The sequence below is a fragment of the Trichomycterus rosablanca genome, chromosome 4, assembly GCF_030014385.1.
Source record: "Trichomycterus rosablanca isolate fTriRos1 chromosome 4, fTriRos1.hap1, whole genome shotgun sequence".
In the NCBI taxonomy this organism is placed as follows: Eukaryota; Metazoa; Chordata; class Actinopteri; order Siluriformes; family Trichomycteridae; genus Trichomycterus; species Trichomycterus rosablanca.
Genome location: NC_085991.1, coordinates 14300666 through 14309930, shown reverse-complemented (window position 1 = coordinate 14309930; position 9265 = coordinate 14300666). Strand labels below are relative to the sequence as shown.

Below are 9265 nucleotides of genomic sequence, written 5' to 3'. Positions count from 1 at the left end.
GGCTCGTTGGTCTAGGGGTATGATTCTCGCTTAGGGTGCGAGAGGTCCCGGGTTCAAATCCAGGACGAGCCCTTGTTTGCCCACATTTAATTCATCAACTGCCTCTTCAGGTTCTAATCTCAGTGTGCAAATGGAAATGAAACAGGACGATTAAATGGCAAAACTTGAACAGCTTTCTTCGTGGATGCCACATTATTAAAATTCTAACCTTTAGCTTAAACTTTGTCCTTGTACAATTAAAACGAACAAAAAACCTTTATAAAATCATGCTGCCAGAGTTATTCTAAAAGCCATCGAGAGGTTTTGTGAATCCATGTTTAAATGTAAAGCACTGTCATTGTGAAGGAAAGTCAAACAGTGCAGAGTATGAAGTCAACACGACAAGGAAAATCTCATGTCAACGTAAATTTCTTTCAATCTTTATTATTAATAGCTGATAACACAAAACATCATAACGTTTGTTTTATGTAGAAAAAGAAATAAATATTACTAACTATTATTAAAATATTAAATGCTGATTTTTTTGCCATATCATTCTATGCCTTAAGTTTTTAATTTATTCATAAAGCACATTTAAAAGCCAAAGCTAACCAAAGTGCTGTACAGCAGAATAAAAGAATCACTAGGTTAACCACCTTCATATGCCAGAGAGAAAAGGTACAGTAGGTTTTAAGACAAGTTTTAAAAGCATCAGTTGAAGTCTGGGATTTAATTCCAGGAGGTAGTGAATTCCACAGTCTGAAAGCAGTGACTGAAACAGCACGGTCACCCTTGTGTTTTAAGTGAGACTGAGGTACATTTAGTAAAGATTTGTTTGGAGTGTCCTTTGTGCCTTATAGGGACATAACATGTCACTGATGTACAACTGGGCCATACCGTGAAGTGCCTTAAATACAAACAGGAGGATTTTAAATTGGACCCTATATTTGATGGGGAGCCAATGTAAGGAGGCCATGACAGGTGTGATGTGTTCACGTTTTTTCATACCAGTAATCTATCTAGCGGCGGCATTTTGGACAAGCTGCCGCCGGGTCAAAGAAGACTGACAGACACCCATGTAAAGTGAATTACAGTAATCAAGGCGTGACGTAATAAAGGCATGAATGACTGTCTCAAGATCTTTAAGTGATAAAACAGATTTCAATTTGGCAATGCGTCTTAATTGGTGATAGCTACTTTTTACAACTGGATTAATTTGTCGAGTAATTTGTTTGAGTAGAGCTGACTCTGTACTGTGATGAGCCCTGAAACCCGACTGAAACTTGTCCAAAATATTGTTCTCAGCTAAGTGTGGTAACAGCTGGAGATAGACGACCTTCTCTAAAACTTTTGATAAGAACGGCAGATGGGAAATTGGTCTATAATTAGAGAAGGAGGTGGGATCTAGGTTTGATTTTTTGATGAGCAGGTGAACCTCAGAGTGTTTAAAACACAAAGGGACACGCCCATCATTAAGGCTATCGTTAATGATGAACAAAACACAAGGGCCGACACTACAGGATTACCATGTAGTCTCCACTGGTATCATCAAAAAGCTGGATCAAAACCAGAGTTTCTGGGGCTGATTGTACGAGCCACAAAACAGACCACATATGCTAAACCAGCTGATCCACGACTGGCCATTTATGTAAGGTTGGCAGAATTTGGAGGAATTTAGTGTCTAGGATGAACACCTGTAATGTCCAATTTCTCAGGCGACACTGTATCAAGAACCGTTATCATCAATAGTTCATATACACTTTATGGGTGAGGGATTACTTTGGCAAACCTTTGTCCAGCCCTACAATCCGGAGTTACATTCACAAAAGCCACTGATATCAGCAACCAGTTTAAATGGTAGGTTCTATTATGGTATGGGGGTGCCTCAGTGCCCTTGGCAAGAGTAATTTACACTTCTATGTTGGCAGCATTAATGCAAAAGTACATTGAGATCTTAGAGCAACATGTGCTGCCTTCAAGACGTCATCTCTTCCAGGGATGTCCATGCATTTTTCACCAAGACAAAATCACATGCTGCACACATTACAAAGGCATGGCTGCAGAAGAAGAGGGTAGGGGTACTGGACTGGCCTGCCTATAGTCGTGACCTGTCCCAAATAGAGAATGTGTGGAGAATTTTAAAACAAAAAAGGGACAGTGACCACAAGTGCAATGACCATATAAAGAATCTATAATTATTTCTTAGTCGGTTTAGATTAGAATACAATGTGGAACCCTAATTATATTTTTGCTCATGTAGTGTGTGTATAATGACTACTGCATTGTAATGCACCATGTTACGAACCACAAGACTTATCAGACTTGGTCGATGAACATAAAATTAAAATACTTTGCTGATTTGTGTATGTTGTAAATTGTTCAGTATTACCACAAATAATGTATTCAAGATCTATGTATGACTAAATGCTTAAATAATACATGATTTTACCATGATTTTACAATTGCCTTACTATTATCTAAAGAATACCACTGAAAGAAGCAAAATACCAAAACTCAAGAAAGAATGAAGCATCAATAGTAGAAATGTTTTGTTTTGTCGTGGAACTAAAGTTGAAGCTTGTGTGAATTTCAGACAAAAGAGAATATCCTTAATGAAATGAAAAAGTTTCATTTATGTGTTTGGTTTTTGTACAGTATAGAATGATTTCCTGTCACTGTGGGCCGCAGAGCACAGTAGTAGAGAGCAGAATCTGATACTGCAGCAGAGATGATGTTCAGATCCACTCGATTTTTATCTTCATTTATCTTTACAGATATTCCTGGAACTGGAGGATCAGCTTTTCTTTCAGTTTTTAGTTCACTAATCAAAATGATGAATTCTGGTCTGGATGTTGAGTACTGACGATACCAGAACAAATAATCATCACCACCACCATCACTGTAATTACAGGATAAAGTAACAGAAGTTTTCTCCAGGACATTTTCAGTTGTAGAAAGTGGCTGAATTTTTGCTGCAGAATTATAACCTGTATAAAAGGGAAAAAGATAAATCAGATTTCTTTATTTTCTTTATTTCTATCAGATATAAATGTAAAATGAATGTAAAATATTACTGTGTATTTAGCTGATGTTGAATATAAACATAAATACTTAGTCTTACCTAAAATAATGTGAAGAACACAGAGATGTGTAAGCAGTGTCATGACTGAATTACAGTGTTACATTGTTCATCTTGCAGTTATGTAGGTTTGAACTCTTTACCGTCTTTACTTCAACTTCCTCTTCACATCTGCAGCTGGGTCAGATTATAGTAAAATGTAGATGGATGCTGCCACCTTCTGTTTATTTTCCTATATAATTATTCTGATTGAACAGCTCACTAACTGACTGTTTTATTCAATACTAATTAACACACACAACTGATCCAGATCACAAAAAGTATAATAGAGCTCTGGATGTATTTGTTTAAAAACTTCATAGAATGTCACTGTTACAATATAGAATGGCAGGATGGTGTAGCTGATAGATTAAATGCTGCACAGCAAAAGGAGCAAAACCTCTGGTCACTGTTTATATGGTTTTCAGCATTATTCCCTGTGTTCAGTGTTACATTGTGAACAGAACAGATGTGTTTCATAACATTTTAACAGTTAATCAGATTGCAGTATTGACCTGTGAAAATTCTTCTAACTCTTTGTCTGATCAAATTGCAGCAACCAGAAGTCCTGTCATATTGTCAACCAATCAGATATGGTTATTCCAAAAGTCTCACTTTCCATATTCACTTTAATGAATACAGTATAAAACGTGGATGTAAGAGATAAAGAACATTTTCAATAATCAGTGTGACCTTTTATTTGTCATTATGTTACTCTTGTGTTTAAATGTTTTGGATTATAACAGAGAAAATTGAAAACTGCAACCACTCAAAAATTTTGCATATAGAAGTTTTCCAAACTCACAAATGGTTTAGAAACAAAAATGTTACATAAAACAGAGCAAACAGCTTTAAAGGGTGATTTGCAAAATCCATCCAAAGTTAGAGAGGTCTTTTACACTCCTTTGTACCGAATGATGGAGACTCTCACACCCTGACTCGCTTCATCACTTGTGCATGCAATCATCTTTATATCAGAAGTCCTACACAATCACACACACACACACACACACACACATTTGTAAATTAGGCATTACACCCATGTTATGTTTTCTTACTTAACATAATTTTTCTCCAGTATAACCACTCAGGAGTTTTTACTACAGTAACAGATTTTATTTTAGCTGTGATCCATTATTGTTGTTGCTGTGCTGATGGAAAAACAGAAAGTGAACATTTAGAGAAAAGGAACTGATCATTACTGTTGGGTATCTAGAAGCCGATTGTGTTGGAAGTGAAAAAGAGCAATTATTTGTTATTTTCCCAATAATACTTTTATATGTATCACCCATGCTGTGAGCACTGATGTACCATGACAGATGTTGGCTTTTGTACCTTTTGCTGATAGCAGTACACATGGTCCCTTTTTCTTTGCTAAGTAGAATTTGAAAAGGTAACCTCAGCTGACCAAAGAAAACATTTCCACTGTCTTTCAGTCAATCTGCGATGAATTCTGACTTCAGCTGACTAGAGACACCTGCAGTTTTATAGCTGTTTTTGGCATCTTTTTGTGATTTCCTGGACTAGTTTTTGTGAGGTCTCAGGTTCCATGAGATTCCAGAGTCCTACATTATTTAAACCATTTACAAACCTTTTTGAACTGTTTATTTATTTATCTGTTTATATATTTATTTATTCATATATTTATAAATGTATTATTTATTTTATTAAGATTATTTTGCATGTCTAGGGCACACTGAGCTTGGTTGTATATAATTAGCTTAAGTAGCATACTAAGTTAAATACAGGTTAATTAACATAACAATTACCAATCACTGTTTACAAGGTTGTTATGGGTGTTAAATATCATGTTTTGTTAAATAATACAAGATACTAACAATCACTCAGAGAGAACAGGTGCTATTTATATTGTGCTGTGTGTGTGTGTACGTGTGTGTGTGGTTAACTGATAAGGTGTAAAAGGAAAAACTTTGATCTTCGGAGCTATGAGGAACTTCAAATATGTGAGTTTTTGTACAGCATCTCAATAGCTTTGTATCACTGGGCTACTACTTGAAGAGCACAGTGATAGAGAGCAGAATCTGTCAGCTGTAGACTGTGGATAATCAGTTCAGTAGATGTATCGTCTGTGTTTGACCCTAATCGAGAGTCATTGGGGTTGTACTCCTGATCACTACGTGATTTTGCACCTTTATACAGTAAAAACTGTGGTGCGCTGTTAGGATTTAGTTTGTACCAGTAAAGATCAATGTTTGTGCTTCTGGACTGATATGAACATTTTAGAGTAAGAGTCCCTGTTTCTTTTGCAACAAGGTTGGCATCTATTGGCCCAATTTCATCTGCAAAACCACCTGTTGTAAGAAAAAAAGAAAATAATGTTAAACAAAATTCATTTGTCAGCAAACACAATGTAATAAATCAATAATGTATTAGTATTTGTTAATAAATCTGTTTATTATTACCTGATGCTACAGTGAGAATCAGTGTTATGTATCTCCAAATGTGCAGCAAGTTGCATAGTTGAGGCATTTCTGAACACAGCTTTGTGAGTATAACAGTTCTGTATGAAACTCGACACCTACATCTCCAGGAAGCCACACACAGGAAGTGAAGATACTACAGCATAACTACACACATCAGTATCTATTTGGATTTAGTTTCATAGTAGTGGAAAATGTAAATTAATTTCTTAAATTTTTAAGAAATAAAGAAGCGTTACAGAGACCCCAAATGAGTGAACCCAAATAATAGTGTACTTACCAAATCAAACACCTACATACACACAAAAATAAATAAACAAATATATAAATAAATAAACCATAAAAGTTTTGACATGTAGCTCATGTAGTGGAAAAAAGTAGACTTAAGGATACTAATCTTTAATATGCACTATAGTGTACAGCTATAGTTAAAATGGAACAACAATTTTTGTACTTATTATACTTTAATTGTACAAAAATAATACAAAAACTTGTCTTTAATTGTGTTAAGTGTACTACACTGTACTAAAATGGGACTTTTTAAAGTATATTTAATTCAATTTTAAATACACTACTGAATAAGTTTTTAACTTCATGTTTTAAACACATTTAATCAGTATTCCAAGTGCTCCGATTATGCTACTATGCTCCGAGTACATTAGAAATATAACGAAGATTGACATCAAATATATTTACTTTAAAATACTCTGTCAGTTAAAGTACACTTCTACATGGTGTCCCAAAATGAACTGACATTTTAAATTTGCTGCCATTTTTTCACGGCAAAACCTAAGTTTGAGATTTTTAAATTGCTGTCATTAGTAAACGTTGAGGTTAATTAATGAAAAGGTACACAATCGAACAGCATGTAGAAATTGTAAAAATTCACTTTAAAAATGGTGATGTGAATTGGCCGCCAAGATCATGTGACTTGACACCGTTAGACTTCTTTCTTTGGGGTTATCTTAAGGATAAAGTGTACACCAACAAACCACAATCCATTGAGGACATCAAAGAAGAAATTCAACACAACATTGCTGAAATTTCTCAGCAATTATGTCAACGTGTCATGAAAAATTTAATCAAAAGAGTGAACATGTGCTGTCACGGTCAAGGGGGTCATTTGTCAGATGTTTTGTTTCATACATAACCTCCATGTCTTTACTTTTAAATAAAGCAAAAACATTATTAATGTTCAAAAAATGTGTTTTATTAAAAATGTCAGTTCATTTTGGGACACCCTGTAGTTTCTTTCTTTCTAGTCTCGATTATTTGTAGTACCTAGAAAGGTTTTTATGAGTCACGCACTGATCTCCATTTTTACCTCAGTTATGGTAATTTTAGATTCAAACTCACGAGTTCAAGATGTCAGCGCTCGTGTGCTTGTGTGTTTTACTGCTGCGTCATCTGAACGCTGCAAGCATGTTTATTAATACCTACTAATATTTATACCAGCTTGTTGTTGAAGTGAATGTTTTTACATGTTATTAAAATCTGATTTAATCAGTAAGTTAAATTGATCTGTTATACTGATGATATGTTTAATAAACTGTTTAGCATTATTGTGAGCAGTGCTTCAGACTTAGTAATAGAGTAATAGAGTCCCCACTATACGATCACGACAAAAAAATGATCTTCCTCACCACACTCCCCAGTACTACAGTTCACCAATTTTAATATTTATTTACAGGTTTTACATTACATATTTACATCTATTTATGTTGTTCATTTGACTGTTTATTATATGTGCATGTGTAGCACTTTTGTGGACCTCAGTGGTGTGTTTGTGTATATTTTCGCACCCCCTGGAAAAAAAACCTCACTGTTTTGGACAATCGCATTTTACGGACCAGTGTCCACCCCCCCCCCCCCCCCACCCCCCCCCACCCCCCTTTTAATTCCGTTAAATCAAGGTTCCACTGTAATTTATTTTCATTCTTTAGTTTATTAATTAAATAACATAATTTTTTTTAAATTATTCTTTTAATAAAACAAAATTGTACAATGTTGTACCATTCCCAGGAAAAAATGTACTGTGAAGTTTTACAGTAAAACTGTTAAGTTTACAGTTAAACCATAATAGTTCACAGTTCTACTGTCATTTTTACAGTTTGACCATGAGTACAACTGTGAACTCTCATGTTACCATGAAGTTCATTCTAACCTTTTCAGTGTTTAATAATATTGACTGTGAAGTTTACAGTAAAACTGTTAAGTTTACAGTTGAACCATAATAGTTCACAGTTCTACTGTCATTTTTACAGTTTGACCATGAGTACAACTGTGAACTCTCATGTTACCATGAAGTTCATTCTAACCTTTTCAGTGTTTAATAATATTGACTGTGAAGTTTACAGTAAAACTGTTAAGTTTACAGTTGAACCATAATAGTTCACAGTTCTACTGTCACTTTTACAGTTTGACCATGAGTACAACTGTGAACTCTCATGTTACCATGAAGTTCATTCTAACCTTTTCAGTGTTTAATAATATTGACTGTGAAGTTTACAGTAAATCTGTTAAGTTTACAGTTGAACCATAATAGTTCATAGTTCTACTGTCACTTTTACAGTTTGACCATGAGTACAACTGTGAACTCTTATGTTACCATGAAGTTCATGGTAACCTTTTCAGTGTTTAATAATATTGACTGTAAAGTTTACAGTTTAACTGTAAACATGATATTGTTGAATTGTGAAATTCAGTCAACTTACAGTTTAAAGTTCAACTAAGAATAGTTCATAATCACCTCTTCTAATGTTTGATGTTTACAATAATTTACAGTTTAACTATGTCATATAGGTAAATGACAAGATACAAATATCAAGATAATAATAATGTATATAATATTTATATATTATTTAAAGGAGGTATGTGAATATAGGGTGTAAGTGTATGTGTGTGTGTGGGGGGGGGGGGGGGTAAGTTAATTACATGACATGAAAAACGTGTCAAAAAGACATTATTTACATCTAAAAAACTAGATGATTAACAATATTCCAATAAAAAAAGAATACAGCACAGATTTACATATTTATAATATTACAAAAATACAAATAACCTCATGCAGACAGGACAAATATTACATTACATCAATATTACATCAGACAGATGACTTTATAACCTTTTATTAAGCCTATTCTGCGCAAACCTCTCTTCTACAGACATCATGTCAGTCTGGACATCTGGGCATGCGTACATGCGCACTTGATTTGAGACTGTTATCTCAACCAAGCGTCTCGAGCTTCGCGTCAGGTGAACCGCGCGAAATACAAATGTAGTGTCAGTTTCAGTGATTTAATTCTCACAAACGAGTCTGTTAAAGTACGCGCTGTGTATCTGCTTAAAGATTAAGTTCCTGCCACATGTGTTATTGAGTCAGAGCTTATTAAAGGACAAGAATCTGACGACGGTAATCTCGTCAACGGCTAAACTGTTATCTGGAAAGTGAGAAATTGATAAAAAAGACGTTGGTAAAGCGGTGCCCTGCTAACATGCTAAACTCCTGAAGCTCTATGGTAAGTCAAAAACTTAAACCGTTTATAATAATAAACAATAATATATTTACTGTGCCTGAAATGTTATTAAAAATAAGTGGCCATATTAGAAAGCCGAAAATAACACAGGTCTCAGGATTCTATGTCTTCAAATTAGTTACTTGGGACGTTAGCTAAACCATTAGCATTAACAGTCTGTTATCTGACGGTAGTTGATTGTGCACTTTTTA

At 34.6% G+C, this 9265-nt stretch overlaps 1 non-coding gene across 1 annotated transcript; it reads left to right on the top strand.

The window, feature by feature from the left end:
• On the top strand, positions 1-72 carry trnap-agg (transfer RNA proline (anticodon AGG)). The gene has a single exon. It is a non-coding gene; the product is annotated as a tRNA-Pro (tRNA).
• The last annotated feature ends 9193 nt before the right edge of the window (positions 73-9265 follow it).